We start from the raw sequence: 16267 nt of genomic DNA on the forward strand, positions 1-16267 counted from the left end.
AGCTCCTGCTTCACAGAGGAGGCTGCTGCTTCCAAGAGCACCCTGTTCATGCCAAGGGTGCTTAGTTCGGCTGCAGTGTGCAGTAATTTCAGTAGGGTTTTGCATGAGCAGTATTGATTCCAAAATCAAGCCACCTTTGTTTATGCTATCACTCAGAGATGGATTTTACATTGCAATTGTCTTGTGCTTGGGGGAATTAATATATGTATAAATATATATATATATGCACAGTATCAGAAGCCTTATTATAACTTCTTTAAAACTCTTCTAAGCGTAGAGTATTTGCATTTGATAAAGATATCAGAGTGGAAGATCTTCAAAATAACTCTGTTTGCAAAACAGTCTGGGATCTGTGGAGGGAGTGACAGCACTTCTTAGATTCAGTGCAGCTCACGCACTCACTGGCTCTTCACTTTTTCTCTGTCTTCTTCACTCATTCCTCACTCCAGTCGTGCGATGAACTCTCCATTTGTGCCCTTGCTTCATCACTGCTTCTTTGCTCTTCTGTATGACCTGCTGTGTGCACACTGCTAATCAGCCCAGAGCTCCGCTCTGGTCTGTCAGGTCCCTTCTGGATTATCAAAGTCTTTCTGCTCAGAGATATGTTAGTAAAACAATATGTAGCATGTTATCAATATGATGGCAAGATTTGCTATTATAGCACTTAATCTGTACCATACTTGATGGGGCAGCAAAGCAATAGACAATATGCTTTATACAGGGAGCATAAACAATTACCTCTTCAATGTGGGACTCTTGAAAAAATATATGGAAATAGTATGCAAAAATTTGACTGCATTGCACAATTACTGTCTCAGAAAATGAGAAATGTCTGTAATAATTTAGTCATGTTTTCCTGTATTTTTGCTTGATAAGCATTTCTGTTAAATAACTATTAGTATTTTAGCTCTGGTAGTATTGATTTGTGTGTTTGTTCTAGCTCTGAAATAATACGGTCCCTTGCACTCTGTTTTTGGCATAGCGTCGCGGTTGCCTGGGATATTGAGGAATACATTTTAAAATGCAGTGTGAAGATTTTACTGTAACTGTAGCTGTGATGTTTTCTTTGGCTTACACTCTTCTGTTGTGTTTTGTGTTTGTAGTTTTTTTCTTCCCCCCTTGGAAGTTGTTTGCAAAATTACGGTGAGTGGAATTTTCTTTTTGTGCATCCAAATACTCTGAGACTTGGCACCATTCACAAGCACGGGACTGCCAGAGAAAGTTTGGGAGGCTTTGTCTAGGCATTTTCAAAGGAAAGCACCCAGGAACTGAGGTTTGAAATAATGTAGCCTGAGGTCAGGAGTTATTTCTTTGGAGAGGCAGTAAAGAACACAGCTATCTGTAGTATGCAAGAGGCCAGGCTTTCTGTAGGTACATATATTTCAGTGAAAGAAAGAAAAAGTACAGTGGGTGATACTCTGAGCAATGTTCTTTCCTCAGCGGTGGTGTAAGTGATGCAGGTTAATAATGAGGGATTTAGGCCATTTTTTTTTCCATAACAGGTGATATTTGCTGTCAATCCTTCATTTATTTTGGTGAATTGGAAAATACAACAGTGGGAGAACATGCCTCATTTAATCCAATTTAAGCTCGTGCCATCCCTAACTCAAAGAAACATACCCTTGGTACCCTTGATACCAGGGTATGTTTCTTTGAGTTAGGGATGCTTCTTTTACCATTCAATGCTTAAGCGGTGCAATTTTGGCGTTACGATGAAGCAAGCTGCTGACACAGGGAAGCATTTGTTGGAAGGAGAGGCGGCTGGGAGAGGAATGCAGGGGGGTCCCGGGGTGCAGAGGTGCCCCCATGCCTGGGTGGCATTTCCCGGTGCACCTGGGTAGGTGGGGCATCTCCAGCAGCTCCTTGCCCCTGCACGCCGCAGCCTTGGCAGCCCCTGGAAGAGCATCTGCTCCCCAGGGCACGCGCTGGAGCAGCCTCGCCTGCTCTCCCCTCGCAGGCATTTTACATTCCACAGGTCTGGGAGATGTGGGCTGTGTGACCACCCCGTCTGTGCCTGTTGTTTAAAACTGATCGAACTGGCAGCACGCCGCTTCAAACCCAGCTGCAACTGCACGAGCCGGCTCCCCAGCCTCTGTGCTGGGGGAAGGATTTTTAGAATTTGCTTTTTGGAGCAGGTAAATTCCTGCAGAGTCAGAATGTCCAAACCCTCTCGCTTGGCTCGACCTTTACCAGCTAATACGGCTCCTAAATCACCTTCGTCTCGGAAAGAAGATTTTAACAGCCGGTCGCGAAAAATTAGTTTAGGTGAAAAGATTTTGAGAGCTGGCAGTGAAGGAAACCTGGTTAAACAGCATCAGCAAGAGCAGGTGGAAATCACAGAAGTGCTTGTGCCACGGAGAGCTCCTTTTCTGAAAGGTAACCATTTATTTCACACTGTAAAATGAATAATTAAATGGATTTGCAATTACTAGCTTTTTAATGAACCCCAAACATCAATTATTTTACAATTGTGTGTGCATGTATGTGTGCATCTGCATGTTGGTTCTAACTGACAGATTATAGTACATAAAGCATTTGTTTTGGAAATAAAAGGACTCAAAACATTTTTGTTTGTTTGTGTTTAGGTGCTGTACACAAGCTAAAAATGTTTGTCCATAAAAGTAGTAAATCACGATGTTTTACAGTCTGTATCTGACCCTGCATTGTGAAGCTTTATTTGGAATGATAATTTGTAAATCTGATTGAGTGTCAGAAAGATTAAATAACATAGGAAAATGCACATCAGTGCACCCACAGTCTCATTCAGTGTTGCAAGGAAAACTCCTGTCCATAGGTCCTAATAAGGCAGCTGTTTGTAGATTTCTTGTACAAAAACTGAACAGATCAAGTGTATTTCAAAAGGCTTATGTGCTTTTAGAGTGCAAGCAAATGTGGAGGATAATATAAGATTACGATCTACTCTCAGTTATCTGCTAAGCAAGAGGCTGCAGGAACATTCCCATTACCTCTTTAACTTAGTTTTGGTGACGTTACTCCTTAGAACTGCATTGAAAAGTAGCCATTTAATCTGCAGGATGAAAAATGAGGGTAAGTTTCCATAATATTAGGAAATAATAGTAGTAGTATTCTAATTGGGCTTTTAATAGATTTAGTATTTAAATAGGAATAAGAAGTAAAATTCTTTCAATCCCAAAGAGAAATTACTGCCCCTTCCGTCCTAAATCCATAGGAAGAGAAAGAGTAAATCACAGACCTCTGTAACTTGAAACTGTGTATTTTCATTTCACACATATGGCATCCAAGGTTACAGTTTTTGTTCTTGGCTGAATAAGCTTTAAAAGATCCCCTTTTTTCCCTTTTTTTCTCTCTTTTTTTTTTTTTTTCCTCCCTGCAGTATGACTTTTATTATTTCTCAAAGAAGGGAGAAGTGATGACACCTAATCTTACTCAGGGAGATGGATGATCTGTTTGTTTCTACAAAGGAAACTGGGTCTGAAGCACTTTATTAAAGGCAGAAGAGAGCAAATAGAAAAACTGGAGGTGGGAGGGCTTAAACTTCTGGTCTCGCTCAGAGACCGTCTACTTGTTTAGCGATGTAATGTGGAAACCCATTTTTGAACTTGTAATGTATACAAGAAAGTAAAACATTAATTTCAAAAGAAAGCAGGTGTATAATTTTGTCCATCCTGGTAATGAAATATTTATTGATGCTTTGGTAAATGTTGTTTCCCAGTCAAGTTTTATACAATTTGAAATCTTCCCTGGAAAACCCTGTAACAGTAGGCTTATGGTTTTCACCACGTTAAAGGGCTTGAAAAAGCAGCATGTCCCCTTTATGTTATCTCATTTGCTCAGTGCCTTGAGAAAAGAAAGTTATGTAGGATTTACTGAATAGCAAGTGTGCCCTTTTAAGGGATGTGATTTTTATGGAGCTCCTGGGGCCTGCTTTTACTCATTTCATTTAAATGCTTTTGGGCTATCTAATGCTCTGCAACTAACAGCAAGGGTTGCACTCACTGCTCCGTGTTTTAGGTGGGATTTCTCCTGAAGAAAAACCTAGCGGTTATCAGTAACACTGCAACCTGGCATGTGCTTTTAGTATTTATGGCATTAAGCTTACTGTTTTCTGGAGCATGAATTAATCCCTGTAATGTACTGCCTCTGTGCATTTTGATGATTTGTGTACATTAGGCAAGAGGTTGCTGTGAGTTGTTTTTGCAAGAGATGTCGAAAAACAAATATTGATACTGCCAAAGTGTTACAAGGGAGGTGGAAAGGCAGAGTGCAGAGCTAATCTCTGAAACTGCAACTGGCCCTAAATGGATCCAAAGCATGGGCAAAAGTGATGGGAAAGATGCTGTTCAGCGTGAAGCAGGTGCAGAGCTGGATGGTGGCAGGGTGGCAGCCTTGGCAGAAACTGAAAGAAACAGAGAAGGGTACAGGAGCCACGGGGCAGCACCCTGGAGGTGATGCTGAGTGCTGCAAGAACGTGTGAGTAGCGACCAAAGGGTGTTTGTGTGGTCTTGTAGAGGTAATGCGGGGAAATGAGAGAGGTGTCAGGGGCAGGTATGGGCTGAATACGATGGCTGAAACTGGGGAATTGGGGAGGGGAGGCTGAGAGCTCAAATGAGAGGAGAATTGGGGTTTGGAGGAGAGCGGATGGCAGAGGCCCAGATTTTAGGAGCAGGTAGATCAGAGAGGCTGGTACAGGGAAATGTCAGAAGGCTCAGTCGGGTGGGATGCAGGCTTCTGGACAAGCTGACATGGAAGAGGGGGACCTGCTTGACTGGACCTTTGTTTTTTTTTCACAATGGTGAAACCTTGTGACCCTGTGTGCATGCTAATCTTCTAATCTTGCCTTCTAATCTTGCTCCCTGTGGGACAGCAACCTGTGACTGCTGGACCAGTGAGCTTGGCATGGTGGCATTTACAGTTCCCTTGAACCTCTTTTAAATTAAAACCAAAGAGATAACATGCATGAGTGGTGTCAATAGACAGCTCTCCAGCAAAGCTAAGTGCTCAACAGGTAGGAAGTCCAAAACTGTGCTTACAATTTAAATGGGACTGTAAGGCGTGATGTTTCCTTTTAATTGTGATTATATGTTGAGGATGGTTTGTTTTTTTTCTGCAGGATCCCTGCGTTGCTTTGTGCAAGGGATGAGTTGTGCTCAACAGATAAGTTGGATTGCATAGGCAGTGAGGCAGATAGAGGCAGAGAGAAAAGGCATTATAATTAAAGCCATTAAAGGCTGGAGTGGATTTATCTCTGCCTCTGCCACAGAGCTCTGCGTGGTGGACATAACACGTTAATGTTTACAGGTGAATGCTGGCTGTCTGGATTTGTTTTTTGGTTTAGTTTCTGGGTGTAAGGCTGAAACCAAGGGTCTGACCTTCAATGCTGAACACACATAACGGCAACTGAAGTCAGTGTCAGCTGTGCTTTTATTGCATAAGTACTGCCTGATGCAAAGGACTCGAGAAGGTCGCCTTCTACTTATCCATTGCTCTTCTCCTGAATTTAATGAACTTCATTGACCATAATTTCTGTGGTTGCCTGCTTCTCATCTCAATATATACTTAAAAAAAAAAAAAAAGGCAGAAGGGGTAGAATAAGATCCTTAATTTATAGAGACTGTTGTGAGAACAGCATTTCACAAATACTTACCTGTTTTAGTGCAGTAATGAGGGACACAACATCTGTTGCTTGGTCATCAGACCAAGGTCGGACAAGCAGGCGTTATGCGGACCCCAAGTGCACACCCTGAATGTAAGCTCAGCATCAGCTGAGGAGTTCATGGATGTGCCATAGGATGGAGGGATGCAGTACAGCCATCCCCCACTGCTGTGTGGCACCCAAGAGAGCCAGGCTGTCATTTCCCTGTGCCCAGTACAGGGGGGAAACAGTCCTGAAAGTGTGGCAGTCACTGCTGTTGAGGGACATCTCTTCCCAGAAACAGCACCAATTGCCCTGCCTCTCTTTGCCTGTTCTAGCTTTTCTCTTAAAACCTTCTGTTTGGTTTCCTTCCACTCTGTCCCCACACTGGCAGCCACTGTGCAGGGCTCTACTCCACCCTGGACGTGGCCAAGCAAAGCTCATCACTGCCCACACTCCTGGAGGTCAGGAGCTTGGCCCTTTTCTATCTTGCCAGCAGCAGCAGTGACCTCTCTGGAGATGGGGGCTGAGGGAACCCAGCCCACTGCCATCCAGGTTTTTGGTTTGAAGAAAAAGTGGAGATACATATACCTTTCATATTTCATTCTGTTTCAAGACCAAATCAATTAAAATATGTTTTTTATTTCACCTCTGGGATACGTTGCTGATAGAGGAGCTTTATGGATTTCTGTCACCCATACTTTCCTCTAAGAAAAGCAGAGACTACACTACCAACTGTCTTTTCAATTTCCTTTCTCTGTCCTATATTATTGAGCTTTGATATTTGTTTTATTATTTGGCTTCAAATTATTTTACTTTGCTATATTTTTCACTCCATTTTCTTCCATTAGATTTTCCTCCCTTGTTCTGTGTTATTTAATTTGCAGACTATGGTCATTGGAATGCAACATTTAGAGTAAAACTCTTGGTATTTCATGTTCAGCTGAGCCCATAACTAGACAAAACTGTTTTGTCCCATCCCTAGTTATTAGATAGGGGGCCAAAGGACTTTGGGGATATCTTGGGATTCATATCTATGGGTTCTTCATGCAAAACAAGCAATAACAGCACCATAAAAAGTGGAATTAATTATGGCTTTCCCATTATATTTTTATGACAAACTCCAATAGTGACTATATAATCCATATGTGTATTACTAATTATCTCAAAGCTTGTTATAGTTTTTAAGTGAAGAGATATTAAATCATGGGCAAAGTTTGGATATTATTCTTTCTGACATTCAAGTAACATCTATGGAATTTTTAAGGCCAAGGACTTTATCTCTCAGGAACTTCCATTTCACAGCATTTCCTGACAGAGATGTACCTACAAATCCAGAACACATGTAAGATTAGGGGTTAGCCTTCCAAGGAACTTCATTATTAAAAGAATAGCAAAGCAGGGAATGTTTTTATTTAGCCTACAGTATTTTTGTTTCCTCTGCAACTGTTTAATATTCATAAAGACAGAAAACTCAGATCTTATAAGTACTTGTATATACAATTGTTCGTTATCTCACAAATTTAATGGTAGCTGTCTTTTTTTACTGCCAGCACATATTTTTCTGCTTGTAAAATGCATAGCTTTACTGCGATCTTAAAAAAAAAAAAAAAAAAAAAAAATCAGAAATTTTACTGTCTTTTACAGTGTAGTCTGAAAACCTGAAACTAGGATGTGTGTATCTTAATATGGTTAATTGTTCAAAATTTCAAGCTTGAGACATACAGCTTTGCAAATCAATAAGGCATATATAATTTCATTTTGGTATATTAGTATAAGAAATGAACAAAATATTATGGACCCTTTGATATCAAAATAGAAAAGAAATCTAGATAAAAACTTCTCAAGCTGGAAAAGAGCATTGTTAAAATACCTCTTGGAATTTAAAATTGCACTGCAGAAACAGGGATCAGTTATGAGGTAGTGAACATTCTTTCATTGCCAATGTACATTTATTTCCATAGCCATTGATGTATGGCTTCACCTGGAGGATGAATAGGGCAACAGAACATGTTTTCTTTCAATTAAGATTATGCAGTATATAAACTGGAGTTATGGATATTGAAAACTGAATGTCTGTACATTTGTTTAGGTAAGGGATGATGGGACAATTTCTGTTCTTATTTGCTGTGAGGTTATGACTCAGACCCAAGCATAAAATATATTTCAGCTTTTTTTTTTTTTTTTTAAGCATGATTTCTTGCAAAAAATTGGTCATGTCAAAACATTGTGGCAGTCCGTCCTTCATCGGTAACCTTTTTATCTATTATCTGAATTTGTGCAATTATGATGGAAAGGTAAGTGTCTCAAAAATACTGCTTTTCTGTGATATACTGTATACACTGTATGCTGTATAGGATACTTTGTCCTGCACCTGTCAAATACTGCACATCTATATTTTTCTATAATTTTTTGAAAATTGCTGGTGGGTGGAGAAGGAAGACCTGATTAGTATCATGTTCAGGGAAAAGCTGCAGCGCATGCTCAAGTCTTCTCACCCGTCAGAGAATTCATGTATGAATTCTCCCACAACTCTGGGAGATCTTAAACCATCTAGACAAGGGAATTTTGCAGAGGCTACAATTTTGGGAAGAAATAGGAATAATTTCTGTAAAGACTGATTTTTCTTTAAATTGTGTCTCTCTGGAATCAGCCGGTAGTTTTCAAGTTATTTTAAAGTTGTTAGGGAGATGAATAGGTAGCACAGATTGGAGGTACCTGAAAGTACATGATTAACATATCCATGTTTCATATCATTATCACTTAGTCATGCATAAGGTGTAAGTGTATATTTCATATAGATTATATAACTTTTTATGTATATGCAAAATTTATAGTGGTTTAAGATTTAAGTGTCATGGTTGAATATGAACCATAGTATTTTGGTATTAGAGGTTTCAGTAGATGCCAGTCAAACAGTATCTTTTAAATCTGGAATAATTTTGCAAAAACTTGGATGAGAAAGTTTAAAAATATTATTCACAACTGCAGAAAATCTCTCTAGTCTGGTTGTTTCTGCAAAATACTTTTTTTCTTTTCAGAGCTGATGGTACGAATACAATTTGTATGATTTTAAATTGTGTCCTGCTGTCAAAACAAGAGCTAGAGTTTTGAAATGAAACAGTAACTTTCAGGTTTCTGCATTTATTTATCACTGTAGATATTCTAGTAGACTAAAGTGTTACTTGTGAGTTCAGTTTTAATAAGTTTATTTGTATTGTCATACAAATGCAAAGAATTATATTGTCATACAAGACAAGAATTGTTCTACAGTTGAGAGTTTCTTGTTAGGAAGTGGATAGAACATCATGTATATGTGACAGAAATAGCAACACCCAGGTATTTAATATCATAGAATTATAGAATAGTTTGGGTTGGAAAGGACCTTGAAGATCACCCAATTCCAACCCCCCTGCCATGGGCAGAAACACCTCCCACCAGACCAGGTTGCCCAAAGCCCCATCCAGCCTGGCCTTGAACACCTCCAGGGATGGGGCATCCACAGCTTCTCTGGGCAACCTGTGCCAGTGCCTCATTATCCTCATTGTGAGGATTTTCTTCCTAATGTCTTACCTAAATCTACACTCGTTTAGTTTAAAACCATTCCACCTGGTTCTATCACTACACATCCTGACAAAGAGTCCCTCCCCAGCTTTCCTGTGGCCCCCTTTAGGTACTTCCAGGCCACTATAAGGTCTCTCTGAGGCCTTCTCTTTTCTGGGCTGAACAGCCCCAACTCCCTCAACCTTCACCTCTTCTATGAAATGTCTTCATAGAAGAGGTGCCCTCTGACCATCTTCGTGGCCCTTCTCTGGACTATTTCTAATATGTCCACGTCTTTCTTGTGCTGGGAGCACCAGGGCTGAATGCAGCACTTTAGGTGGGGTCTCACAAGAGCAAAGTATCCCTTGTACTTGGTATGTTTGTCTATTTCTTTTTAATGGATGGGTTGTGCTATTCTTCTAGACAAGAAAGTAAATTCCTATTCTTTGTTGTTATTGTTGCCAGCTAATTATGTGATGAGAGGACTGAATTTTCTTTAATCCTATTTCCCAGCATTATTTGTGGCCCAATTGCATGGGTTTGAAAAATGATGTGAAAACCCAAATCATACTGTAGAACAGACTTTGGCTTAGAGTGGTTGTAGTATGGCAGGAACGTCCAAGCATCACTACTGCCGTAGTTGACCATTAGAAATTTTTAGATCAATTTCTCTGGGAGATGCAAATTTCCTTTCAGTCAAAACATTCAACTTGAAACAAGTTTGTATTTCTTTCATTTGATCTTTCCCAGAAATTTGCATTTTGAAGAATCTAGGAGGACCCTGGGAAGTTTGTTCATGAAAACAGGCCTTGGTATCTACAGTGTGAATAGTGAAACTGATAGAAATATCAGCGTAACCAATATCCCAAAGAGTCTCGTTGTTACACTCCAGACACTTTGGTTAGTCCACATTTCCTCTGAAATGTGATTTTCAAATCTGGATCTGGTCTTCCATTCCTAAGTGGAGTTGAAGGATTATATTACATTTTGTGCACATAGATAACTGTAAATCCTTATGCAAGTACATTTTCTCTCTCTCTCTCTTTTTTTTTTTTTTTTTTTTTTTTTTACACAGTGCCATAGGTGCTATAGTAATGTTTTAAATTTCTGATTAACTTCTGGGTACATTCTTGCTATGCATTTTTGCTACATTTTAATCATCTTTAAAATCTTCTAGACATTTAACAGGTTCTGTTTTTTTTTTTTTTTTTTTTTTTTTTTTTACATTTTGTTCTTTTTTTCCCCACTGAGAAAGATGATTCACCCAAACTAATCTTAATTCCTAAATCATTTATCTTGTTTTAAGAGTAGGCACAACACTGGCCTTTCTCCAGTCTTCTGGTATTTCACTCATCTTGAGTGAATTCAGGTAAATATTAAGAAAGAAAAAAATCATCAGTTAGTTCTTAGATGCCCTAGGATGAGATTAATGAGACCCAGATTACTTTCTGTTTTATTCCTTCTCCATTTAGATTTTGTCCCTGGTATTAATTACGAAAGACACATGATCACAGCTGACTCTCTTAGTGAAGTCTGAGATGAGAAAGATATTCAAAATTCTGCTTTCTCCATACCATTTGTTAAAAACTGTCTTTTCTGAGTGAGTAATGGTTTGATCTTTTCTTTGGCCTTCTTCTGATCACTAAGGCATTTATGGCATAAATGGTGCCCCAGGATTAGTGTTCCTTTTAAGGAAAGGGGAAAGATCCAGGGCCCAGCCACAATTTCCCCCTTTTCTTCCTTGTGGGGGGGGGGGGGGGGGGGGGGGGAATAGAAAAAAATAAGCTGCTTTAAAAGAAAGAAAAAACAAAAAGCTGCAAATACATGGAAAGTTAAAACATCTGGAATGCACAGCTAGCTGTGTGGACATATGCAGAGTATTAATATCTAGATATTTAGGAACAGACAATGTTGTGCTATTATTGAGGAATGTGTGTTTTATGATAGCCATCTCCTGCTGACACAGGCTGTGGTTGTGTCCTGATTTAGGAAACATTTATTTTGAGTCTGATACTCCCAGGCTGGAGAACATAGTAATGTCTGTGTAGTGCTATGGACAGACCAGAGGCTTCCTGGGCAGCAAGATCTTTGGAGAGAGACCTCCTCAACCTGAGCTGGTGATCAGGACCTGGAATGTGCGTCGCCTTCTTTTGAGGTTGCAGATTTATCTTCTGGAAATTATATTCTGCCTAGCCAAAGATACTCCCTGTGTCCTGTTAGGTGTGGCTGCCAGCCAGTGCAATTTCAAATCTCACCTCTTCCAGGGACCCCAGTTACTCAGGCGTTTCCAGTCACAAAGCTTAACATGACCCTTCATTCAAGACTCGTGTCTTTTAATTATGGCAATACGATAACTGACAAGCATTGGTGTGGGTGAGCAGTTTGAAACCAAATCCAGCCACCTCTGAGAGCATTTCCAATCTAACAAGTCAAGTGCTGTCTTATCAGTTACTATTTTGTAACATGGGTTTACAACTGAATGTGTGATAAGCAACCTCATCCACAAGCTGGACATTCCAGGCAGTGTTAACACCATGCACACAGTTTGTGCATGAGCCATGTAAGTTCCTGTGTTATATTTGGCTGCTTTCTGGCCTGTGCATCTCACTTTGTGGTATGCTTGTTGTGGCTGACCACATGTATGCTGTCTGTAATTAACCGAAACTCATCTGCCACCTCCTTCCTTTTGTTTCCTATTGCTGAAGTGTAAGCAGTTATGGGATCCAGCTTAGCTCTTTGTGCTGATTTACCTTCTCTATTACCATTTGATCTCAGTTTGGATACTGATGCTTCCTGTTTTTTGAGCTTGAATTGTTAATGGAGTGTTTTAAATGCCAATGTTGACCTTGGTAGCACTCCCTGACCTCTTCCTTCATGGGGCTGTCTAGCTCTCAGTCCCACATTCAGCAGTGTTTTGTGGTGTCCACCATTGGACCAGAGGTGTGAGGGCAAACTCTAACTTTTGGGCAAATCAGGCAACTGACAGGAAAAGATTTCTCTACACAAATCCAGAAATCTTCTAGGGTCAAGGAAATTATTTAAATTGTACTGCCTTGGATGATGGTTCAAATAAGTCATTTTGTCACTAAAACCTTCCTTTATATGTCTGTGTTATCATATTTGTTTTCCAAAATTAAGTCAGTGTTAATGGCAGGTTTTCACCAGTGAAAGGAAAGCTGGCAGTGATGGGCAGTTGCTCCCTAATAGAGACTGGTGGAGCTGTTGACATTTAACCACAGGTGAGTGGAATCAGAGTTGTTTGCAGGTATCTCTTATTTACTGCCAGGTCAGTGGGGCTTGTAGGGAAATCATAACCAGCAAGGAGTTCCTTCAACCAGGGTTGCTGCTATCCCCATTCAGGTATCCACAGGTCATGGAAAGCCCCAGGTCATTGTTTCCTTTGGGTGTTTTGTTCTTCATATGACTGCAGGCAGGTAGGGACAGCAACCTGTCACCCACAGGGGAGAAGTCATAAGCATAAACCAAGCAGATTTTGCTCAGAAGAGGTGTTTTCCTATCTCTTGAGCCACTCCCTATGCATGAGCTTGTGGTGTTATCTCCACATGTCACCCATGCGCAGTTGGGGGAACGCATGCAACTCCCATGGAAGTCTCTGGGAGACAAGGTGGTGTTAGTAATTGCCCTGTAAATATCATGTTGGAGTTAGGTGGATGGGAGACGTTTTTTAGTAGAACAACAGTGTAACGATAACTTAGTTGCTGATGACTAAGCATGTAAAATGCAGAACTGATGGGGCAAGTGGGTGCTCTGTGTATTGCTTAAGAAAAGGTGGAGAGGAAGCCATTTTTCCAGGCATTTTTAATTGATTTTGTATATCCACTGAATGCAGATTATCTCAAGCTAAGAGGTTTATTAATTTCTGTGCAAGTTACATGAGTTGTAAGGCACAGTTAAACTTGGTAATTGAGTTCCCTGAGACCCACAAAGTCAAATGATCAGAGGTTGCAGTGTGTTCTCACTCTCCTTTTTATTCTGCTCCAGAAAGCTTCTATTATGTTAATCTATATATCACAATGAAGGTATAATATACAATACAGTGAAGAATAGTGAAATAATTCTGGAACTGAATCTTTAGATATTTATTATTATTATTTTTAAATATAACCACAAGCTTTTTGCCTAAAAGGTAAATACAAAAATGTTACTATTTTCTTAGAAGTTTGCAGAATGGTTGCACACCTAATCATGAAATCAAATTAACATTTTTTTGCCTCATATAGTTAAAGGTTAAAAAGTGACTTGGTAATTTCAACTGAAAAATAAGATATTGTTTTCCTGTTGTCTGAGGGAAAGTGTTTAAATGAACCTTATGTTTTTTTGTTTCATAGTGGTGTTTTTTTTTTTTTTTTTAACATCATCAGTTTGATGTGTTTCACTGCAAGTAATGGCAATAGAAGTGCAAATAATACTTACATCAGGTAAGCTAACTCTGTAGTTTCATAGGAGTTCAGAGACTTATCAATCACACAGGCTCTTCTCCATGAAAAATGTGTTCATATACTGCTGCTGTCTGAATTTAATGAAAATCAGAGCAAAGAGAAGTTTAACTTAACGTACATATTTTTGTTTGTCTTCCATGCTCTTATAAACTTGTCTTCACTAGAAGTTTGCAACACAGTTCTGGGGAGTGATGATAATTAGTCCACTGTCATGCTTGTCATCACAACCGGTGAAATTAGGGAATAGTCATACTTAGCATCAGGGCAGCTGCTGCTAGTTAGCTGTATGGTTTGTAGCAAGCAAAACAATCCCTTCCTGCTTGACTGGCAAGTTATTTTAACACAGTGTACATTAAAAATTTCTGTAGAGCTCCTAGCTGCATGAAATCCCCTTGGGTGCCTTACTGACATGACCTCCTCGTACATAACGCTGATCTTCTTGCTTGTTATGGGAGCATCGAGGGTTGCCCTCTTGTCTAGTATGCCATACAGCTGCTCTCTGAAATCATCTAAGACCTTCATTTAGCTCTATCCTCCTATTTCAAGGATTGGTAGCAGTGGTGATAGCCTTGATCTCTCCTTTTACTCATGTGCTAAATCTATACTCAGAGATAAAAATGGTGGTCTGTAGTCATCTTCTTTATTTAGTAACTCCTGTTCAGCTGTGCATGAAAACTGTAAGTTTTCAAGATGTTAACATGGATTACATTTTTTTTTTAAAGTCAGCTAACTCCTGAAATTACAGAAAATTATTTTTTGTGTTGGTGGAAGTGCCCCTCTTTTGACAAAGCTGAAAGCTTTAGGGAGGAAAATGTGGGAAGCTCCAGACCCCTTCCCTGGTGTGTGATATGGAGCATCACCTCATCCCAGCTGGCTTGTGAAGACCCACAGAGGTGAACTGCAGTAATAGTTTAGTGATGTTTGATAGTACTTAAATGATAATAAAATGGAAAAAAAAATGATAAAAAGGTAATTAAATTACTTTTAAATTTAATTATCATTTCTGTATTTTCCTCTTGGTAGCAACACAGGAGTTAAAAGTTGAGTGCTAAGCTAAAACGAAACATGTGAATTCTTTAGTCTCTTCCCTTTTTTGTCCATAAGCAGGAATCTTATTGCAGGTGACAAGGTAGAGATTTTTACAAGCCCTCTGGGAAAATATTGGCAGCAAATACCAGGTGCAGCCTTAATTTTCACTCTTGATCTCTGCATGTTTAAGCATGCAGTTTTAACACCAGTTGGTCTTTTATCTTCCTCAAAAGGTTGTGCAGTGCTTATCGTTACATTGAGTTTAGCCATATCCTTGACAGTTTGAGCTGTTCTGTGCTGCTCTATGGCATGTAGCAGCGTGGATCTTTACATCCTATATAATATATATATTTATATAATAATTCTGATAAGATGGCATCTCTCAGGCAGAAGTCCTGTCAAGCTACTTACTTGAAAGTCAAACCCAGACTTTGCTGATAACCTTAAAATTGTGCTGATAGGATGTGCAGCCGATGAACTTGAGCATTCAGTAGCTTCTCAGACAGTGTGCTGAGAGATATGAGATGAAGTTTGCCCAAGTGTCCTTATCTCTTCAGGAGGCACACCATATCTCATTGCAATAAGGAAATGCAACCAGCTGATATTCTTGCATCATTAGAGAAGCCAATACACAAGATGAAAAATCTCTTAGATGGTGGGAGGACTATTTAAGGAGAGTTTCTTAACCCTCTGTAAAGGTTTTGAATAGGTTCATTTCTATTTTTCATCTGAGTGTTTACTTAGAGGACATTAAAAACAGGTACAGATCCACTTACAGTTTGAATCATCTTCCACATATGCATTTGCTGTAGCTGCCAGGAGGATACATGGTGAAGGTAGAAGGGGGTGACCTGCAGGCAGTATCAATGTGGAGATGCAGAGTGCTTATTGCCAGGTCAGTGGACTCCAACAGTGATAAGGGTTGGGTGGAAAGTGAAAGGCAGTGTGAAAGACAAGGTGTGTGTTAGGAAACTCATTAAAAGCTGAATTCTGACTGAGTCATGATTAGTGGCAAAATCTGCATCTTATTTTCACCATGCTGATATATGGCTTAAATCCTTGAGGGTTCTGAACAGTCAGGATTTGTAAAGGATTCTGAAATCCATAAGGTAAACTGATACACATTGTAGACAACATTAATGGAAAAACTTAAACAAATATCTGTTAATGTTTGTGCATGCTAAAATACTGTATAAGATCTCTCTTAAATGGTCACAAAATTATTCCTACAGAAATTGATGCTATTTTCTATTTAGTCTTAAGTGATTTTCTAAACAACATATTCAGTAACATTGAAACTGATTCTAACTACTTCAGCTCTGATTCTCTAAATCATGAGAAAAAAATGAAATGTTCAATTTTTCCAAGGATTGCAAGACGTATGTCAGAGCCCTGGGCTTTTCTCTTCTACTTTCTTAGCTCACTACAACTAGACTTAAAATAGACTTGAAGTAAAGAAAGCAAACATCCCCACCATTTGTTATATTAGGTGATCTTATCACTGGCAAACCTAGTGGAATCAGCAGTGTGTTTGAGCCCCCTTGGGAGCCTGGTAGCTAGGGAAAAGTAAGCAAGATATTTATATATTTTCCAGAAGAAAAGTTCTATGGTGCTGTCACAG

The 16267-nt window shown here is 39.5% G+C and overlaps 1 protein-coding gene across 15 annotated transcripts in view; it reads left to right on the forward strand.

Moving 5' to 3' along the window:
• Positions 1–16267, forward strand: part of KIAA1217 (KIAA1217 ortholog) — a 370266-nt gene that overhangs the window by 120885 nt on the left and 233114 nt on the right. For 8 of the 15 annotated variants that reach the window (XR_005263321.2, XM_038174599.2, XM_072033701.1 and 5 more), the window contains exon 1: positions 2352–2376. The exons of 3 other annotated variants lie outside the window; for them this stretch is intronic. The gene's annotated coding sequence lies outside the window, so the exon portion shown is untranslated. Of the gene's footprint in view, positions 1–2241; positions 2377–16267 lie in introns of those variants that run through there. 4 more of the 15 variants (XM_038174612.2, XM_072033708.1, XM_038174614.2 and 1 more) reach the window with 2 other exon arrangements.

This window comes from Anas platyrhynchos, chromosome 2 (genome assembly GCF_047663525.1).
Source record: "Anas platyrhynchos isolate ZD024472 breed Pekin duck chromosome 2, IASCAAS_PekinDuck_T2T, whole genome shotgun sequence".
In the NCBI taxonomy this organism is placed as follows: domain Eukaryota; kingdom Metazoa; phylum Chordata; class Aves; order Anseriformes; family Anatidae; genus Anas; species Anas platyrhynchos.